This window comes from Lepidochelys kempii, chromosome 26 (assembly GCF_965140285.1).
Source record: "Lepidochelys kempii isolate rLepKem1 chromosome 26, rLepKem1.hap1, whole genome shotgun sequence".
Taxonomy (NCBI): Eukaryota; Metazoa; Chordata; order Testudines; family Cheloniidae; genus Lepidochelys; species Lepidochelys kempii.
In genome coordinates, this window is record NC_136405.1 from 9,135,339 (window position 1) to 9,157,080 (window position 21,742).

Sequence of the window (21,742 nt, forward strand, 5' to 3'; positions counted from 1 at the left end):
CGTACAATGCAAATAATAATCGTCTCCGTGCCCCACAGCTATGAAGTACATAAACATTAAGATGCCTGCATTTTATAGATTGGGAAACTGAGGTAAAAAGGTGAAGTTTCAGAGGGAGCCAGTGTCAGCCAGAATTAAAAGCCAGGAGTTCCTGGCTCCCGGCTCTGTGCTCACACCATTAAAGCTCACCTCTTTCTAATTACAGATGGCATACGTTAAAGATTAATGTATTGGAAAATTAAAACCACCGTGCATCACATTTCCCCACATCCATCCTTACATTTGAAGGGCCCGTGTTTTCTCTGTGTGCATGCCTGCATTCCAGGATCCATGGGAGATTATTGGAGAGAACAGTGATTGCATGGATTTGTGACTGAGTTGTCAGTTCTTTGAGGCAGGGACTGTCTTTTCATCCTGTACAACACCTAGCACAATTGAGTCCCGGTCCATGACGGGTTCCTACAGCGAGACAAATAAATATCATCATCATCAACATGAGCTGTGAGATTAATTAAAACGTTACAAACTCCACAGCTTCAGCTATCTCTGCTGGTGCGACTGTGAAATGGTGGGTGTTATAAGATCATATGTGCACTAGGATCAGGACCACACAAGCTACAACTCTGTTTAAATGTTTTTGCTAACAGGGCTCTAGCACAGTTTGCCTGACCAGCGTAAACAGAGATATGTCTGTCAATTTAATCTACTGCTAAACTTCCTATCACCGTTAGTAATCAGCTAACCAAACTATGCTCAAGATAACAAAGATATAACAGGCAAAAAGGATGCATCTATACTACCAAATTTCCAGCAACTGTCCATCCTTATACTGCAAGGAACCATCCCTTCTGGAATATCTCCATGGTGTTCCAGCTACAACTTTGTTTTCCTCAGCATTTTTTGCAGGAACAAAACACATTTCCTGAGTAGCTCTAACTGCAAGCTTTTTGGGGATGGGTACATCCAGTGTATGATAGCCCCTGGCACAAAGAGATCCCAGTCCAGACTGGGGTCTCCAAATGCAATGGCAATAAGAAGAAGTATAAGAGAGCCTTTCACAGCAAAGCAGCCTGAGCAACAGTGCATCTGTTGAGGTAGATTAGCTCCACTGTAATAACTGTTACTAAGTATGTAAAAATTAGCAGGCCTGCTCAGTATAGTGGAAGTTTTCTTACAACAATATACCCAGGAGGGACAACAAATTCTAGAAAATGTCCTTATGAGCAATGTCTGCAGAAATCAATGGTGCCACCTGATCTTGTATTGATTAAGAGGCCCTTGCACCAGGAAGTTCTCGAGCCATTTTTTTTTTCTCATTTATAGTGGGACACTGAAACCACTCCATTGATTTTTATCCCCCACCTTGCTTGCCACTTAAAATATACTGCTTCAGATGTTGCTTACAGTTGCCTGCATTTTCAGCTCAGATTCCTTCTGCAGAATCCCGTCAGAAAAACGTGACTCAGATAAATAAAAATGGGTAAGTATTATATCACCTTTTGGGACAAAATAACGACAGCATTCCCTGCTGATTGACAGGTTCAGATAAAATCCTTTCAGACTGTGTACTTAATACATATTTCCAGTAGCTTTAGAGCAACAGATGCTTGGGTCGGGTGGCCTCTGGACCCAGCGTGCCACATTCTCATTCCCATTATGGAAGGTTACTACCAATTTGCATTGAAATATCATCCGAGTAGTATACAATCTTTAAGGCTCAACTGTGCAACTCTTGCTAACCACTGAAGACCATTCAGCGCCTTGTGAGAACCAAAGTTCACCACTGTCATTAAAATGTCTAACTATTGGGCCCTGGGTAAACTGAGGGACAAAGGACAATTCCTTTCAAAGTAGCCTCCATTCTTGTGTGTGAGACAAAGTTCCTCCTCGGCCTTGGTGGGTCCTGCGCTTCTTGGTGGATTTGCTTGCCTCAGAGATTCAAGGCAGCCCTCAGTTTGGCCGCTCTTGCAAGTGGCTCAAACCTGCCGTCCACTCAGCTAACCTCATCACTGGCCAGCATGGGAGAAACGGAGAACAATCCCCGCAGTCTCTGTGCCCCACCTAGTGGGTCGGGGACAGGGCAGATCCCTTTCCTATTTAGACCTTCCCTTCTGGTGTTTCTCACAGACCAGGTCAACTCCTCCTGTGTCCGATCAGGAGTTGGGGGGATGGGGGGGGGAACCTGGGCCCACCCTCTACATCGGGTTCCAGCCCAGGGCCCTGTGGATAGCAGCTGTCCACAATGTTCCCTGTATCAGCTGCGTGACAGGTACAACTCCCTGGGCTACTTCCCCATGGCCTTCCCCCCAGCACCTTCTTTATCTTCACTGCAGGATCTTCCTCCTGAAGCCTGATCAAGCTCGAACTCTTCACTCCTCCAGCAGCATGCCTTCTCACTCGCTGCTCCTGGTGCGCCCCCCTACTAACTGATGGGAGGTCTTTTTTAAACCGGGTGTCCTAATTAGCCTGCCTGCCAAAATTGAATCTAGAAAGTTCTTAATTGGCTCCAGGTGTCTTGATTAGCTTGCCTGTCTTAATTGGTTCTGGCAGGTTCCCGATTGCTCTAGGGCAGCCCATGCTCTGGTCACTCAGGGAACAAAAACCTGTTCATCCAGTGGCCAATATATTTGCCTTCTACCAGACTCCTGCACCCCACTGGTCTGGGTCTGTCACATGTGCCTCATTATTTGAGCGGGGATCTGCCACCTCTCAGATGAATACCCTAACCACTGGATTATTTGTGTATTCTGATGTGCACCTCTCTCCATCTCGATTGTTGAATTCCACTTTAATTACATATTAATTGGGCCAGGTAAGTATGCCTCTATAGTCCACTGGTTAGGATGCTCACCTGAAAGGTGGCAGATCCCTGTTCAAATCCTCTCTTCTCAGCAGAGAGGGTAACTGAACCAGCGCCTGCTGTGTCCCAGGTGATTAACCAAATAACCTTCTGTGTTATAAGGAAGGCCTCTCTTCACACTCAGCAGGTTTGTGTGGAGTTAGGCATGCTCTGAGCACACCTACCTGATCAGGCCCAACAGGAAAGATCAGTGATCCTGTGCCTATCTTCCCCTGGTCTGAGGATCACAGTTGGGGCTCTCAGGGCCTACACTGACAATAGCTAGGATTAGCCCCTTTAAAGCACCCCAAACTCTTTTGGATTCCCTTTCTCCTAGTCCTTGTCACAATCCAGCTCGTCCTGAATATGGCTGAATGATGAATTTTCAAAGAGAAGAATAAAGCAGGGTGGTTTTTTTTTTAATACAACTTTTAGATGTATCTATTTTTTCCCGAAAAATCCTTCATTCTTCTTCTGAAAGCCCTGCCAAACTTAGGCGCTATTTCTGGGTAGCAATTAGCAGAAGAATCAGTCCCAAAAATACTGCAGTTACCAAGCAGCATAGATTAAGGGAAGAAAAAAAATCCAATGCGGTAGCCCCCTGGCATGTGATATGCTTTTGGAACATGAGCAGGATCTCACGCCACACGCTGTGCTTTAATTTGACAATTCGGTGGTACACTTTTAATTGCCTGCTTTTTTCCCTTTGCACCACAATTGTATCTTGCCATGTCCCTGGAACGGTCTGATTCCCTGAGTGTTAATCGATCACTTACACCTGACCGGGTGGCCATGAAATGTCTTTCCTTTCTAAGGTCAGGTGCTGCTATGAGTGAGCATGTTGCAGAGTGAGCATGACTCTGCCCTCAGTTAGATGGGCACGAATGTTTTTCACTCCATAAGAGAATAAAATAAATAATATCTAGGTCTTATACAGCACTTTCAATCAGTAGATCTCAAAGCACTTTACAGAGGAAGTCAGTATCATTATCCTCTTTTTACAGATGGGGAAACTGAGGCACAGAGCAGTCAAGTGACTTGCCCAAGGTCACCTGGTAGGCCAGTGACAGAAACGGGAATAGAACCCCAGGTCTCCTAAATTTTAGTCCAGAGCTCTATCCACAGTGTCTCCCTAAACGAATGATATTCCATCCTGATTTACATTCATAGAGTCATAGAATCATAGAATACCAGGGTTGGAAGGGACCTCAGGAGGTCATCTAGTCCCACCCACTGCTCAAAGCAGGACCAATCCCCAGCTAAATCATCCCAGCCAGGGCTTTGCCAAGCCTGACCTTAAAAACTTCTCAGGAAGGAGATTCCACCGCCTCCCTGGGTAACGCATTCCAGTGTTTCACCACCCTCCTAGTGAAAAAGTTTTTCCTAATATCCAACCTAAACCTCCCCCACTTGCAACATTACTGAGAGAGAGAGCGCGCAGAATTTGGCCCTGATGGCCTATGTGAATGCTATATGACAAATGGAGCAGCTGACTGAAGTTCTGTGATTACCTGTGGTGACGCCGAGTTGAACAGCATGCATGACCTTACAAAGGGCCTGATTCTGCAGTCCCAATGTGAGCAAAACTGCTTTTGCGTCAGTGTCTTTGATATACCTGCTTTATATTGGGTTGGATTGCTCAGCATGAGTTAAAATGGCGAATGCACATAGGGGGCCGGTATCAGAATGCCACACAGACTGAAACACCATAATCCCCACCCCCCCATCACACTTCCTGTATTCAGTACCCATGGCATTAATAGTCAAGACACAAGTGCACAATCCTCCAAACCTACACTCCTAAAGCCTGACCCAAAGTCTGTTGAGGTCAGTGCAAGGACTCCTACGGACTTCAGTGAATTCTGGATCAGGCCCAAAGTCACAAAAACAAAAGAAAGTGATCACCCAAGTAAATTTAGGGCTAAATTTTGTCTTTTTTTCAGCACTGCTCACAACAAGGGACGATGCTTAAGATGCACCACCACAGGGCAAGTGCTAAGAGGCTCTGGAACCCTGAGACGCTCCTGTGAATCACAATTGCCTCTGATACCTCTCTGCCCGTTTATGCCTGCAGTAAATTGCTCCCCACAAGCACTGGGTATGCTACTCTGGCAAATAAGGAGTGGGGGCAAAGGATCGGCCCAATCCCTGCCTCAGTTGCCCCAGAAAGGGAGTAAGCAAGACCCAAGAACCAGGTATCCCATTTAGGGGTTTAAAAGAAGGTCTATTCCCTCACATGGGCACACAGCCTGACTCATCTTGTAATGAAGGCAAGTCAGCGACAGGGCCATTACTGGGAACCATAAGTCCTGACTCATAATATTCATTTCTAACCATCATACTACATCGCTTCCCAATAAACAACATAGACCATGAACACATAAACATTATAGAATCAGATTCTGCAGACTCATGTTACTGACTGTATTGAAGACCAGCTCAGATGAATTGCCCCACTTGAACAATAATCATGCAAGAGTGACAGTTAAGGCAATTTCCCACAATACTCTTGAAAGACGGTATGATATTAAATGTGTGTATTACTGTGGGCCAGGATTGCACTAACTTCTCTATGGAGGACTCGAGATAAATATTGCAACCCCATACAGTGTATATGTTCCATTGTTTTAAATGAATATAGGATTGAGTTCTACTCTATGGGGGAGGGCTACCATAGCTCCCCAGGAACTAAGAACAATGGGTAGCGATTAAGGTAAATCAGCCAGGTTCTAACACCCCCAGAGAAGTACCACCGCATGTGTAGATTCACATACACTAGTTCACACTGGATTCTCCAAAGACCAACAGACAAAGAAAGGTCTTTTGGGTAAATAGCCTGAGTTTAAATTGATTTGGGGTCTTCTTTCTAATCTAGCAAATGGACAGGACCTTCTGTCCAAGGGGGGCCCCATCCTTAGGGAAGGGTGGGAAGGACTGACACTGAGAAGACCCATTGTTGGAGCTAGGAAGATCTCTGGTGAGCATATTTGCAGGCGTTTTGGTTCTTTTATTGTTTTTAACATGTTTTCTCTGTAATGCTTTTAGTTTAAGAATAAATGTGCTTGCTTAGAAAGAACATTGCGGTAACTTAACTGTGGGCCATTACCTGTTCCTAGCCTTCAAACTGAAGGCAAATCAGAGACTCTGGCCTGTTTAGGTGCTCTGTCTTGCTGGGGATATCACAGTGTAAGGAGGGAACTTGTGCACCCTAGAAAAATCCCAATCAAGAGGGAGAGAGAGACATCTCCACTCAAGAAAGGTGATGGCTGGGGAGCCAGAAGCCTGAGAGTGGGTGTCTTTGTTGGGCCATGGAGGGGGAACAGAGCTGCAGTTGCCCTGAACTGCGACAGCAAGAAGTTTTGTTCTAGACATGGAAAAAAGGAGTAGTCCATCCATGAACAGACCCTTGAGACAACCCTCCAGGAAAAAAGTAACGAGGTTTAGAAAAGCTCTCTCTCCCTACAGACTAGCAGACAGAGTTCTGATGTGCTGCATGCATTTCATGTTGACAAGTAAAATGGGTAATGGAACACAGGGCTCCTGCCTCTGTTCAGCAGAGAGTATAAAGAAACGGTTAGTGCTCCTTGTGATTAATGGATACTTCTCAGCCATTTTTAGTAGCAGGGATTTCTGCAGAGGTGTGTCTTCAGCTGATCAGCGAGAAATGCACGGTCATGCTCTACTAAGTAGGGGTTAGGTAGTTCACTAAAGTGAGCTGTGTGAGAGATTCAGTTAATGGGGCCTGATTTACAGAGATGCTGAACACTTGCAGCTCTCACTGCCTGCAAGAAGAGTCTGGCTCTTCTAGAAATCAATCCCATTACTATATTCTATCCAAGGCACGTGCTTATTTTGATATGCTAACTAAAGGCTCAATTCAGTGACTGTACAAACATATGGAAGTACTCCAGTTGATTTCCTTCCTGTTCAGAGGTCCACCCACATGGAGAACCTCGCAGGATTGGGGCCTAGGAAATAAGAAAAGAAAAGAAAAGAAAAGAAAAGAAAAGAAAAGAAAAGAAAAGAAAAGAAAAGAAAAGACCTTGCACTTCCACAGCATCATCCATTTTAGTATCTCAAAGTTTTCAAAGAATTAACTGAAAATTCTTAAGTTAACACTGCTTGTTTCGAGATGTATAAACTGAGGGACAGGGGGTGTTCAGTGATTTACCCAGAGTCACACAACTCGTCAAGAAGCCACTAAATTAATGGCATTACTCCAGGAATAAAAGAACAGCTCCATAATAACAACTCCCCATTCAGTCTATTGTGTAGACATCCCACCAGTTCATCTGCTGTTCAAATCTCAAGGAAAAAAAGATGGGCTTTGCAGAATTGTGAAGCGAAATACTTGAAACCTGATTCCTGTTCTAACCCCTAGACTGTGCTGTCAAATTAAAAGACATTTATTTGTGTTAGGTACCTTCCCATTATTTCAGCCTGTCCAAAATCCTCTTAAATAAAGGAAGAGTTCTCTACACGATTACCAAAGTGCCCATTCAAACTAATCTACAGGTGAAAATTGGTACCTGCACTTCAGATAATAAGAAAAAATTAACTAAGTGGACATGACATGTCGGGGGTGATGCTATATACTCATTATGTGTAGAAGTGTCGAATGAAGCACTCAGCTTTTCCCAAGATCAGGCCCTAAGTGCACTGGGACCATTTCTAAAAGTAAGCCAGGAGCCCGAGAGGAATTTAGCCTACTTTTGAGTTATCAGGAGACGTAGGTGACAGGCTAGGAGACTTTAGGGGGACTGAAACAGAGTCAATAGCCAGGATTCCAAGACTAGCCAATCTTTAGATGCTTTTTGAGAACCGAGAATGCTGTTAATAACCAGATGTGACTCTGTGGCACATTTGACTACATGCTTATTTTACAGCCACTGCTCGAGGCAACATCTAACAACGGGGTTATTTTCCATTAAGTATAACACTAAGATGAAATATCTAAGCAAAAAATTCTCAGGACAAATAATATCTCTTCTAAAGAAACTTTTTAAGATGTGTTTTGGGATAAGTACCTTGTTTCACTGTTACTAATTTGTATGGATATGAGTGAGAAAGAGAACATTTTCACCAAAAACTTCAATTAAAAAATTAGACTGTCTTGTATACATTTGTACACAGGGGACCTAAACCTGGATGGGGCCTTTGGATGCTACCACAATATAAATGATTTTCAACAACAACATCATCAGTTATAATAATAGAAGTACGGTAAACGATATGCTAACCTTGTTGTCTTGTTTGAGATCTTAAAATATCACGGGTTAATAGTTAGCCACCATTTGCATTATGAATAGCGGCATATCTAAGAAAATATTTCAACATTAATGGCTCCAAAGAGCAAAAGAAATTTTCTAAACAGATTCACAGGCACAAAATCATCTTAGCTCTTCTGAGTTACAGAGATGTTTGTATGCAAAGGTCTGCACAAAGCCCCTGAACAGTCCACATGCCCAGCAGTTGAGCAATTAGAAGAGATCACTGCTGGTATTAGAACTGAAGTCTCCATTTTTTCAGAGAACTGAAACCACTTCAGATCAGCCTCCCATCTGCTATAGTTAATCCAGAGAATTATTTCAAAACTTGGAAGTGTAGGGTAAATGAAAGCCACAAAGTGCTTTTCAGCACCATTAACTAGAATTAGCCCAGTCAAGCCACTGCACATTGGCTGCTTATATTTTTCATATATAAATGGGGGTGGACAAGGGGAGAGGATGCTTGGAACACAGCAAGGAGTATAATTTTAGTTGTTTTTCTGTAAAAAGGAACAAACAAACCAACACCCTAGAATTAATTCTGAGAGATGGTATTTTAGGCCATGTTGCTGTGCATGAACCAAAGTGCAGCAAGTTCCTCTAAAAATAAATATTTGCAGAAGAGATTAAAAGAACAAAAAAGAAAAGTTGGAGGTGTGATGAGATGACTAATGGTTCTAAATTTAAGCCAGCAGCTTATCGCCTGGTTTCTTCATCTAGATGACTGCTAAATTGTAAGTGGGTTTATGTAACTAACATTGCTTTAGATTTTACAGGCCGATGCTCAGTAATCTGTCGCCTCTCAAGGGTCTGTTTTGCTTTATGCCTTTTAGTTGCTGATTTTTTGTTGTTGTTATCACCGACAAACAGAATCATTGACAGTACAAATTATTCTCTCACATCCGTATTAAAGGGGACCTGATTCAAAGCCATAGATGTCAATGTAAAGATGTCTTCAGTGGGGTTTGGAGCTGGCTCTCAGAGCCCAATCTAAAGCCAATTAAACCGTGAAAGTAATGCACATTGGAAAACAGTCTCAACTATACATACAAAATGATGGGGTCTAAGTGAGCGGTTACCACTCAAGAAAGAGCTCAGTTGGACTAGATGACCTCTTGAGGTCCCTTCCAACCCTGATATTCTATGATTCACGATGCAAAGTTCTCCAAAAACATCTGCTCAGTGTGCAGCAGCAGTTAAAAAAGCTAATGGACTGTTAGGAAGCATTAGGAAAGGGACAGATAAGACATAAAATTTCATAATGCTTCTATATAAATCCATGGTATGCCCACAACTTGAATATGGCATACAGATCTGGTTGCCCCATTGCAAAAAAGATATATTGGAACTGGAAGAGTTACACGGAATGACAACAAAAATGATGGAACAGCTTCCACATGAGGCAAGATTGAAAAGACTGGCACTTTTCACCTTGGAAAAGAGATGACTAAGGGGGAATATGAAAGAGGTCTATAAAATCTTGACTAGTGTGGAGCAACTGAATAGGAAAATGTTATGTACTCCTTCACATAAGATGAGAACTAGGGGCTACCTAATGAAATTAACAGGCAGCAAGTTTAAAATAAACAAAGAGAAGTACTTCTTCATATAGTGCACAGTCAACCTGTGGAACTCTTTGCCAGGGGATGTTGTGAAGGTCAAAACTTAAACAAGGTTCCAAAAAAGAACTAGATCAATTCATGGCGGATAGATCCATCAATGAATATTAGCCAGGATGGGCAGGGATGTAACGCCATGCTCTGAGTGATCCTAGCCTCCCTTTGCCAGAAGATGAGAGGGTGGACAGCAGAGGATGGATCACTCTATAAATTTCCCTGTTCTGTTCATTCCCTCTGAAGCACCTGGTATTGGCCACTGTCAGAAGACAGGATACTGGGCTAGATGGACAAGTGGTCTGAACCAGTCTGGCCATTCTTATGTTCTTATGAAAGACTTTCCCTTGAATTCAGGTCCTAAAAGAAAGGGTGGTGAATACGGCATATGAGGGGATACAGCTGTGCTTGGGTAGTGCTGGTGATGAAGTGCAGTAGGCAGATATTTGTGGTTGGGGCTGTGTGCTACTAACACTTGTATCTATGATTTCCAATGAACTAACCCTGTTTGACTCACATTTCCCCAGGCAGGGTCTGATCCAAAGCCCATTGCAGTACGCACACACACATATATAATGGGGAAAAAGGAGTATGGCGTAAGTAGTGGCAGCCCTACTGATTGATTTTATGGGCTATTTCATAGACCTTAAGGTCAGAAGGGACCATTATGATCATGTAGTCTAACTAGGGCTCTCACCACAACTGTGTTTTGTACTGTCACAATACTGATAATCACGCTCTTAAGTCAATGGGACTTCTCATGTGCTTAGGGGTAATACGCATGTACTTCAGTGCTTCTATTTTACGCTGTACAGGTTCTTGTACCACCCTCATCACCATCGTATCTGAGCACCTTCCAGCAGTGCATTAAGCAACATGACTAGCATCTGTCATGTGTGGTTCTTTCTCCCTCTCCCCAGGGGGAGAATTGGATAGTGTAGTATTTTGTTTTGGAAGATTTTTTTTAAAAAATGCACCCATTGTTCTCCGTGTGTGTGTTGCATTTATAGTTAGATAGTCTGGTTTTGCGGGGCAGGTACCAGCTTTTTCTTCCATTTGTACAGCACCTAGCTCAAAGGGGTCCTGGTCCTGACTGAGGCTCCTAGATACTACCACAGTGTGAATAAACTGATGATAATAAATGTTAGAGCAGGCACATCAAAGAAATGCACCTGGCACTTAGAGCAGATGGTGAAGAAGTTTCCACTGGTCCTTGGTTCCTGTGGGAGTTTGTTGCACAATCGTGGACCGGCCCCTGAGAAAGCGGTCTCCTGCCCAGATGGCTTTATCTGCATAATACAACTTTGCAGAATCAGACCCAGAGTACTTACAATTTGAAGGATCAAGCCCGTACTCCTCAGGCAGTTCCAATGGAAACCAATATGCTCAACATATCAACGTTTCAAAATCCAGCCCTATGGGATATTTGCATTTGCAGTTCTGACAGCCCCCAGAATTCTGCAATGTTTGCATTTTCACTCGTTCACAGAAAAAATACTGCACTTTGGAGTGTATCACATACCTTGGAGAAATTAAACAAGGCATTGACATGACAGAAATATAAAGATCTTTGCGAGTAGCAACATGCTACATATACCACCCCAAATTGGACATTATATAACCCGTCAGACGCCAACAATGAAAATGAATTACAGCACACAGGGAAGCCAAGTTAATGCACAGGTGCTCATTAGTGTGTTGCAAGAGATGTGAAATGCCTTCAAAAGCCAGTGGAAAACAATGGGACGCTGGCTAGTTCTTGGAATTAGCAAATGGATACAAAGTCATTCAGTTGTAAGTTACCTGATTGAATTTGAAACGACAGATAATGTCTAGTAATGACTGAAAAGTGCTGTCATCCAAACAGCCTATTGCAAAATAAGAGGGGGGTCTTTTTCCCCGATCCTAAGGGACAAGTAGCCACCACAGAGTTAGCACTATTTGGCATCCTTGTTGGCCACCTCAGTAGCAAGACCAAGGGAAAGAGAAGGAGGGAACTCAACTGGGGTTGGGCTTGGGGTTTAGCTTGCTGGACAGGGCAAAATGAGGAACATCCACAGAGCTGTAAATCCAGTGCCTTACCTGAATCCTGAAAGCAAAGCAACAGCATCTTTGCTGGAATATTAAACTAAAGCAAACTAGATCAGTGCTTAGCCCTTGCCTGTTAATTTTCTCGGCATCCAAGCTCTCAGCACCCCATGTCAAGAAGAAAGACATGTCAAAAATGGGCTGAAATACAGATCCAAGTTAAAATCCTGGGTTTGTCTTTGAGTAGCTATCGAGTAGCCTGCTGTCTGGTCTCAATCAAAACTTCCATCCTTGGCTATGGTCTGGTCAGGACATTGCTTTCACATTACATTGGGCCTGAAAAATAACACCATCAGAATTGCTGTTCTGAACCAGACCTGCAGCCCATCCAATCCAGTATTCTGTCTCTGCATTCAGCGCCAGCTGCTTCGGAAGAAGGGGCACGGGCAGTGGTTTGGACGAAGGACAGTCAAATTGGCTCCTTGCCATTTCCCTAATTCATCAGCTTCACTTTGAGGCTTTTTTGCCTGGTTTAACAACGTGCAGTATGCTGGTTGGCAACAAACAGAGCAGCAGCAGCGCAGACAGCTGAAATGTTTGATAGATTATCTGCCTGCTAGCTAGCTAGGAGCACCTATTAAACAGCATAAGCACCTGTAAGGACAGAGATATGTTTATCTCATTATTTTAAGGCAAGCCTTTTACACGGGGAAACACAATACAGACAGGTAAGAAGGGACTGGATTCCAAACATGGTGTAGGAAGTGGGGACTAGTGGGTAGCGGAGGGAAATGGAACTCAGGTCTATTTCTAGGCTCTGCGTGGGAGGGTTGTCTTGTAGTCAGAGGAGGAGTGACTCAGAAACAGGAATCCTGGGGACTATTACTGGTGCTGAGGAAAGGAATGTGATCTGCGGATTACAGCTGGAGTGACTGGGAGGCAAACACCTGGGTTCTATACCTGGCTCAGTAAGAGTGTGTTTTGTGGTTAAAGCCCAAGGATTGAGTTGTATTCCCAGGGGGTCTTGTGTTCAGAGCACAGGGCAGGACCCCCGAGGTCTGTTCCTGGCTTTGGGAAAGATGTGTAGTGATCAGACCAGGATGGATCAGAAGTCAGAACTCGTGTGTTCTATTTCTAGCTCTGCTACTGAGCTCACTATATGACCAATGGCAAATCACTTAATCCCCCTGCTACACATCCACCCTCTTCTTCAATCTGTAACAAAACGAATAATTACGCACGCTTCATAGGAATGGCACCAAAATCAAGTCATGTTTGATCCCCTGATGGCAGATGGAAAACAGTGTTTGTTCATATCATTATTACAACATGTGTATCATCGTCACCAGACAGGATTCCTGCCTCTTGCTCCACCAGCGATTTTAGCAATTTGCTCTGCAAATACCAACCAGCACAATGTTTGACAGTTCTCTCCTAAACATGCAAGAATTAAACAACAGCTTCCTTCTATCAGTGGATCTGTGAGGTACTTATTTACTTTAAGCGCTTGCCTCGGGGACATATTTTGAAAAGTAGAAAAATGAATAACCTGATTATCCTCACAAACAAATCCCTCGTTTTAGGTTCTCTCTGCCACAGGGCCTGACATCGCAGAGTTCATGGAGAAACAATAGAAAATGTCTTTAAAAGACTAGAAATGCTCCTCTTATCCATGCAGAATTCAGCAATAAACGAGATTGGGGTGCAGCCGGGGACCTCCTCCTATTCTTTCACCCCTCATTCATTTGGTTTCTGGAACACCAGGAACATTCAGTGTTTCATAGCCCCATTAAATCTTTTTTTTCCCTAATCTCTGAAATGGGAAAACCAGGAGGCTATTTACCTTGGTAGATAAAATGCAGGAGCTGGTGAGTTTGCCAAATACACAGTAAGAGACATTCTCTTTCCTGAAGAGCTTACAGTCTAGAGAGACAAGACAAAGGGTGAGAGGTGAAAACAGTATCAATAGCAGTGAGCCTGTGGTGGCATGTGCTTCAGTGCTGGCTACCCGCCCAAGGAAGTACCCTGGGTCCCAGTTGGCTTGTACAACCGAGCTGACACCTGTGTTGCTGTGGCTTCTTTTGTGTTGATACTTGAGCTAGACAGGTTAAAGCTAGATCAGAGATTTCTACATATCACACCTCCCGACTGCAATTTAGACATAGCCCTAGCTTTTGGTTTTAGAATTAGAGATCCAGTCACCTTGCACGGAACATGTGCTAACACAAGGACCTTGGACAGGTCACTTCAACTCTCTATGCCTGTGTTTAAAATGGTGAGAATAATCTTTACCTTTCTCACAGGGGGCTGCCAGGGATGTGCATACAAGGAGCCCACCTGAGGGGGGCATACAGAATTGTGGGGGTTGGTGTTTTTCCGGTGCCCTGGTGTGAAGGGCAGGCAGGTAAGGTCATGGCTGTGTGACAGGAACCAGCACACTGCATGGGAGGGAAATAAGCAGCATCCCAGCACACAGTGTCTCCTGGGGCTTCCCCTTTGCAATCCGGCACAATCTAGTCCTTTAACATTTATAAAGGGCTGTGAGATCCTCCGATGAAAGGTGTTAAACAAGGACCAATCAGTGACAGAAGCTATGAGTGACATTGCAACCCCATGCAGTATCTTTGGGGACCATTGTATTAAATTTATGAATAGTTTGTGTATGATTGTGCTCTTCTCCATGCGGGGAAGGTTATCACGACTCCTCCAGGGACTTAAAACAGCAGGGGGTGATTAAGTCGGGTCTCAGACTACAAAAAACTCCAGAAAGGTACCATGCCCTAGGGTTATAGAGATTAAGTCTTTGGAAAACTCAGTTTGAACCAAACAAAGAAAGGGCTTTTGGTATAAAAAACTGAGCTTAAACTGATCTGTGGCCTTCCTTTCAATTCAGAAAATGGACAAGACTTTTGATCCTTTGGGGATGCCAACCTTTGCTGAAGGGTTGGAAAGCATTTGGCTTACCATGGCCTCATAGGTTTGAGTGGCGATTTATCGTACATTTAGTGTGTTGTAAATCCACTTTTTCTTTTATACGTTTTCTCTGTATGCTTTTGTCTATAAAATAAAAATGCTTGCTTTTGAAGAGCTGCATGGTAACTTATAATTGCTGGCATATCCTGGCCTTTGGAGAGCAAGCAAAATGCAGGTGCTGGCCTTTAGGCAGACTGGCTTATTGGGGATATCATAGTGCATAGTAGGGGGCTGTGTAGCCTTAAAAACACTAGTCAAAAAGGGAAAAGGAAACAGGTCCCTGTCCAGAGACAGGTGGAGGCCTCACAAGCGACTGGACACCCCTGGAGTGGACCAGAGTGGGAGAACAGGTGCAGTTAGCCTGAAACTCTGATAGATTATGGGTATCTGGAGACCCTACGATCAGGGTCTCATTATGCTAGGCACTGTATATACACAATCCCTGCCCTGAAGAATTGTTTTTTTTTCCCCTCTCTCTCTCTATATATATCAATATCTATACCTATCTATGTGAGTGTATATATATATATAGAGAGAGAGAGAGAGAGAAACAAGACAAAAGGTGAGAGAAAGGAAGCATATTATCTGAGGCACACAGAACTTAAGTGATTTACCCAAGTTGGCACAGGGAGTCTGTGGCATAGCTGGGGAATTGAACCCTTACCTCCTCAATTCCAGTTCAGTTCCTTAACCATGAATTCATCCCTGCCCCCACTCCTCGGTATAAGCAGAACACTCAGAACCATTCCATGTATTCCATGACACATGGTTGTTTCCCAGGGGAACATTTCTAACAGAGGATGGCTGCTCCTCTTCTTTCTTTCTCCTTTATTTGGGAGAGCGGGAAGAAAGCGGTAGGGGATCTGACACATCATCGCCTGTAAAAATATGCTGCTAGCTATCTCTGCCTTGGTGCCTCATCCTCTGCTGTATCAGTCAATCACACCGGGCCAGATTCGGATCTCAGCTGTAACAGGTGTGAATATGGAGTGATTCCCTTTTAGTCCACTTATCAGTGAAATCAGAATCTGGCCCACGGAATAGCAGGGCAGTCCTCATTTTGGGAGAAGAGACAGATGCTGTCCAGAGGGCTACTAACAGATAGACTGATATGTATGCGTACAAATTACTACCTGTGCTCCTGAGGCAGATTCATAGGGTTTAATGAAGTTGTCATTGGCCAAGAACTTCCTTCAGGAAGTTAGGAAAAAAATGTAATTGACTAAAAATGTTAAAAAGAGGAACATGGGCAGGTAATCAAGTTCCCTCCGCACTAGACACACGACTGCTGAACAGATTCATTGCTAAATTGCATATGATGAGGGGTGGGGACCTGATTTAATCTCATCCACACAGGTTCATTTAAATGGCAAGACCTTTGGGCAGGGACCCTCTTTTAGTTATGTACGTGTTTATGCGGTGTCTAGCATAAACACATACATACCTAGTGCTCTGATCCCTGAATAGGACCTCTAGGCTCCCCCTTTACAAATAATAAGTAATAATGATAAAAGGGAAGTCTGGATTTACAGCAGAGGGACTCATATCAGAATCTAGCCCAGTGATTTTAGCTCAGGGTGAAATTCACCTCTACACACAACACAGAGACAGTCTACTGGGTCCAATCACTTTTCAATTTAATTCAGCTCTGAATTGACAGTGGCCAACAGCAGCTGCTTCAGAGGAAGGTGCAAGAAACCCTGCATTAGGCTGTTACAGAATATCCTATCCATAGGGAAAGTGTGTTCCCCAATCCCTATTATTAGTTAGGGATTGGATTTTGCCCTGAAGCATGAGGATTTATTTCCCTCCCAAGAATCTTGACATGCTTTTCAGTCCTTATTATTTTAACTCTGGGATGTTCTCATTACCCATATACAGTCATTTTTCTTTACACCCCCCAAGCTCTCCTGTCTCAATGAGTTCCAAAGGCTAATTAAAATAAAGCTTTTCTGTTTCTCATTTTTAAAATCTGCTGCTTTTTGATTTCATTCAATGTTCCCTTGTTCTTGGGTCTTAAGTGAGACCTAAGTGATGCATTACTATTGTACTGTCCCCCTGATCCAGGGAGTTATCCTTAATTGAGAACACTGAAAATGATGGACCATATCCTCAGCTGATGTATATTCTTCACCAGCTGAACATCTGGCTTAATATGGTAACGCCCGTTGGGAAAACTAGGTAATGAGAAAACTTAAATAGTCCATCATTATTTCACATTCTTTCAGCTTTATTCCATAAATCACATGTTGTAATTAACATACGGTAATTGCTAAATCACATGCATGACAGTGAAGTAAAATCCTTCCAGATGTAGAAAGCAGAAGTGACAGATTTAGGCCTAACAGAAGCTCACATTTTATTTATCCCTGAATAGGAGTGAATTTGTGTGCTGAACTGTAAACGATCAAATTAGGTGATTTCAAATACACCTCTGAACTCAAGGTACATAGAGTAGTTTCCATTTTCTCAGAAGCGATGGCTGCTATTTTACCAACAGATATTTTCTATTCCTCGCGTTCTGAGTTTTGGGCACAATATGTATCCCAGCAGCTTTGCGGATATGATAAAAGATCATTTGCACCCTTCCCTGAAATGACTAATGGGTTCCGTCCATTCAGCACAGATAAAAATGAAAATAAATTGGATCAATGGAGTAGAAAAAATGGAGTTTTACAATCAGATTACTTCACCTCAGGTATACAGAGGAGTCTTCCTTTTTAAAACAAACTAACTAACTAAGCTTCAATGGTAACATGTCCAAGAATCGTGCTACCTGAAAAGGTAGTTAATAGTTGTCCTTGAAGGTATATAAAATAAATATATAGTATAACTGGGTGGGGATTTTCAAAAGAGCCTAAGAGAGTTAGGTACTCAAATCCCATTGATTTCCAAGGGGAGTTGGGTCCTTTGAAGATTTCAACCTTTAAGATATTGAAACAAATCCATAGCTACCTGGGGATTTCACCATCACCATTACGGTGAACACCATAGTCAATGAAAACTTCATAAACAGCAGCAGATCTGAGTTCTAAGTGTACAGTGCCACTCCTCCTCATTCCCACCCTCACCCCTGTCCTTAAATGCAAGGAGAATCTCTATTAGTTGTTGTGAGTATAAAGACTGTCAAGATTCCTCCCCCACTCTGAACTCTAGGGTACAGATGTGGGGACCTGCATGAAAAACCTCCTAAGCTTACTTTTACCAGCTTAGGTCAAAACTTCCCCAAGGTACAAAATATTCCACCCTTTGTCCTTGGATTGGCCGCTACCACCACCAAACTAATACTGGTTACTGGGGAAGAGCTGTTTGGACACGTCTTTCCCCCCAAAATACTTCCCAAAACCTTGCACCCCACTTCCTGGATAAGGTTTGGTAAAAAGCCTCACCAATTTGCCTAGGTGACTACAGACCCAGACCCTTGGATCTTAAGAACAATGAACAATCCTCCCAACACTTGCACTCCCCCTTTCCTGGGAAATGTTGGATAAAAAGCCTCACCAATTTGCATAGGTGACCACAGACCCAAACCCTTGGATCTGAGAACAATGAAAAAGCATTCAGTTTTCTTACAAGAAGACTTTTAATAAAAATAGAAGTAAATAGAAATAAAGAAATCCCCCCTATAAAATCAGGATGGTAGATACCTTACAGGGTAATTAGATTCAAAACATAGAGAACCCCTCTAGGCAAAACCTTAAGTTACAAAAAAGATACACAGATAGAAATAGTTATTCTATTCAGCACAGTTCTTTTCTCAGCCATTTAAAGAAATCATAATCTAACACGTACCTAACTAGATTACTTACTAAAAGTTCTAAGACTCCATTCCTGGTCTATCCCCGACAAAGACAGACTATAGACAGACCCTCAGACCCTTTGTTTCTCTCCCTCCTCCCAGCTTTTGAAAGTATCTTGTCTCCTCATTGGTCATTTTGGTCACGTGCCAGCGAGGTTACCTTTAGCTTCTTAACCCTTTACAGGTGAGAAGAGCTTTCCCCTGGCCAGGAGGGATTTCAAAGGGGTTTACCCTTCCCTTTATATTTATGACAGAGACTATGACACACAGTCCTGATTCCATCCATTAGAGAGAGACACTGCCGTACACACACAAGGGCCCGTTCATTACTATGCTATTATTGCAATCACGGTTACATGCAAAACAGGACATCATAAAGAGTCCTTTCGTTTCATATTGATCCCAGTTCATTGTTCCCCAGAAAGGCAAAATTCCTATTAACTTCAGTGGGTATTTTGCCTTAGTAAGGACTGTAGAATCCAGTATTAGAGATCGATGTAGCTGCTCAAGTAAAATAATCATCATGAACATCCTTTCACTTTCAGATCCAAACTCGAACCAAGCCTTCTCTGAGGTTTAGATAGGATGTTTTTCTAAACAATGATTTTCAGTTCCCAGAGATCAGATCTCTACCAGCTGGAACTAGAAGCTAAAGACAAAGTGCCACAAGAAATGCTCTTCTTGGGATCAGAAGTAGGAAGAAAGCAGAAATCCCACAAGAAACCCTGATCTCAGGAGCTTTCCAGCCTAGCATGGTTGACTCAAGAGGAGGTTAGACTAAGCTTCAAATAAGAATGTGAACTGATCTTAAGCTCAAAGCCTTTTGCGTTTCAGCTGTCAATACTTCACATGGAGGTAATGGAAACAGGCCACCAAGTAGCATCCTTACAGTTTAATATGCAATCCTGAAATCAGATCTGCTTTAGTCCACACTTATGTCAAGAAATACAATGATTTTTTTTTATTTTAAAGTTACAATATTGTAGTATTAATCTTGCAAAATGCTGAGTTGTTGGGGCTACCTGATGGCAGTATCGGGCCCCACGTCTCACAATTTGGTGTAGAACATTTGAAAACAGAGAGATCGCTATTTTTTTTTAATTATTACTTGCTCTTCGTGTAATGACAACCCATTTAGCCTTAGAAACCAATAGCTGACATTACAAAATGATCTTAGCCAAGGCAAATCAGGGAGAACAATCTTTTTCACTGTATTGTTTTATACAAGGTTACTTATATCTCATAGGATTAGATGACGGTTGGAGACTGGTGTTCCAATTTGTATAGGAATATCTTTATGAGTTTAAACTATTTCTATGAACCTAAATTATGCAAAGCCATCTTAAAAGCACTTTAAACTGCATGTTTCAAATGAGGTTCCTTTTACAGTGTGGCATGTTCCAGGATTCTCTACTGCCAGTCATATCTGCCTCCTACTGCTCTATCTATACTTACAGGGTGAAATCCTAGCTCCGTTGAAGTCAATGGCAAAATTCCCATTAATTTCAATTTCACCCTTCACATCTAGAGCAGAGGAGACTTCCTGCTCATAAACTTACTTTTATTTCTTTGTTGCTTAAAGCCCTAGATGAGGCAAGGACAGCGAGGTCTCAAAATAGGTACATCAGAACATTTCCCCCCTCCCTGAGAATCAAGGGCTATTGACTTCAATGGAGGAGTTGGCACCAAGTAAGTATTATTGCATATAAAAACCCCCCACCGTCTGAAAGAGAGGAGTTGTTGGTCTCATCTTCCAAAAAAAAGTACAAGAGTGGCCACCAGTACAAAATCAGTATTTAAAACTGCTTTAAAACACAAAACCAGTGGCACTGGGAACACCAACGTTTACCCCATACCTAAAATCCAAATTTAAGGCTTGATCCAACTCCCAGGGACGTCAATAGAGAGCCTTTCACTGGCTTTAATGGGTGCACGATTAGGCCTTTAATGTGGGGGGTGTGTGTGTGATCTGTTGGCAAATATAGCATTTTTAATGGCTTCCATCACATTTCCAGCAATAGCATTACTCCACGGGCCAGTCCCAATTGATCCAGCCTGGGGTGTAATTGCCATCAGCGCTGCCTTCTTTCAAATTAGCATTCCCCTCACCCCATATAATGAAGTAAATTGTATTAATTTGCTTGTAATTAAACTAAGGTGGATAAGTAGCAGCTTTCAATGCTACCATCTGTGGAACCACAGTGTTTGTAATGGAGCTTTTTTAAATTCATTATGAGAATAATTCAAATAGGAGTTTACACCTGCTATGGAGTGAGGCTTATTCCAGTTTTGCTTAATCAGTTTAATTCAAAAGCTGTGGTGACATTATCACCTTAAAAGAAAATTGCAGCCATTTTTGCTCAGCCTGGAAATCTGCAATTTCAAAGGGTTGGAAATGTTTGGCAACAAACTCATGCTATTAAAAAAAAAAACCTGTTAAATGTAGTTCAGATTATGAATCATTTACTCTCTTTAGGGAGCAGTTCCTCACACGAGAAGTCTCATTGACTTCAATATGGACTACTCATGTGAATAATTGTTCACCATTGGGAATAAGGGATTTGCAACCTGGCTTTTTATTTGAACAAGATTTTATGAATGATTGTAAAGGGGGTAGCATCAATGGGGCAGAACCTTAGCTGTATAAACGGTCATCGTTCCACTGAAGCGAATACATCAGCTGAGGACCTTCCCCAGTCCAGGCACCTTCATGAATGGATGTCCTGTGGGATATACTGAATTAATTATTTTCAGTGATTTAGTAGTAGTAGTTTTGGATAAGACAATTTGTCAACAAAACAGCAATGAATCCATTTTCCCCTGCCTTTTTACAAAAAGGCCTATACAGGAGGTTAATGGCGTTTGGAAGGAAACCAACTTTTCTCCCTGGCCCATAATATATTCAGTGCTAATCTGGTTCTTCCTCATCAGTACATATTCGGCATTGCGAGCTCTCATCATTTTATTGTGAGTTTGTGTTTTAATTCAAGCCCCAGCTCACGGAGTGATGTGATTTAATGAAAACCTCCACTTCCATTTTATAAGTAGGTAGAGTCCAGTTTCCATGACTGTGGAGAAAAGCTTGAAAACATTAACTGAGTGCACCCTAAAGGCTTACAACAAAGAAAGCACATCAAAAAGAAGCCCAGTTGCTTTTGTTAAAAATGGCATGATTTTTAAGCCAATATCATGATTTTGGGGGACTTGACTCATGAGTTTCGAA

The 21,742-nt window shown here is 42.6% G+C and overlaps 1 protein-coding gene across 6 annotated transcripts in view; it reads right to left on the minus strand.

The window, feature by feature from the left end:
- The window catches only part of LRRTM4 (leucine rich repeat transmembrane neuronal 4), a 405,526-nt gene that overhangs the window by 292,947 nt on the left and 90,837 nt on the right, over positions 1-21,742 (minus strand). The window contains exon 3 of one of the 6 annotated variants that reach the window (XR_012156306.2): positions 281-459. The exons of the other annotated variants lie outside the window; for them this stretch is intronic. The gene's annotated coding sequence lies outside the window, so the exon portion shown is untranslated. The remainder of the gene's footprint in view (positions 1-280; positions 460-21,742) is intronic. 6 annotated transcript variants of the gene reach the window in all.